This window comes from Aethalodelphis obliquidens, unplaced genomic scaffold (assembly GCF_003676395.1).
Source record: "Aethalodelphis obliquidens isolate GAN/ISIS:26980383/991018 unplaced genomic scaffold, ASM367639v1 scaffold24, whole genome shotgun sequence".
NCBI classification, from domain to species: domain Eukaryota; kingdom Metazoa; phylum Chordata; class Mammalia; order Artiodactyla; family Delphinidae; genus Aethalodelphis; species Aethalodelphis obliquidens.
Genome location: NW_020837968.1, coordinates 5,442,540 through 5,443,330, shown reverse-complemented (window position 1 = coordinate 5,443,330; position 791 = coordinate 5,442,540).

Sequence of the window (791 nt, the reverse complement as noted above, 5' to 3'; positions counted from 1 at the left end):
TTTTTTTTTTTTTTTTAATGTGAGTTATGGTCTAGATCAGCATTTCTTAGATATTTGGGTTTCATGAAAAAAAAGAAGGTGGAAGCTGAACCAACTTTGAGTTGCCGTTTCTTTTTTAATAAGAACATAAAATAAACAATCCTACAAACTGCCGGCTCTAGTTACAATATTTCATTAAAAACATTTTAACATTAAAAAAGGCAAAAGGACAAATTCAGAATAAGTGCTTCATATTAAAAATAGATACTATTAAAAATAGTTTAAGGAAAAAATTACATATGATCTTTTATTCCCATTTTCATCATGGACTGGTAAAAATTTTACAAATGTCTGAAGTCATTCCATGGACCTGTGCTTAAAAATCATTGAATTAAATGCTTCTTACTGTGAAACTTCAACTTTGAAAGTGAGCTTCAACTGTGAAACTTTGAAGTGAGCTTCAACTTTGAAAGTGAGCTTCAACTGTGAAACTCTATGATCTATCTTCTTATTTTGATACAATATGTAAAGCAAATGTGATTAACATTACATAGCATTATGTCAGTTAAATGTAATTTACCTAATTCAATGTATTTAAATAAGTAAAAATACTTAATTTTAAGAACAAGGGAAAATATGATTGGTGTAGCACTTTGCCACACACATTTTAACACGTACTACACACGTTAAAGACCTTTTTAAAAAGTTCCTGTGGGAAATGACAGTGTCATTTGGGTCTAGCATCATTCTGGTTGCACAAACTAGAAAGAGAAGTTGTGCTGTGGTAATACTAGTCTTTATCTCAGAGACCA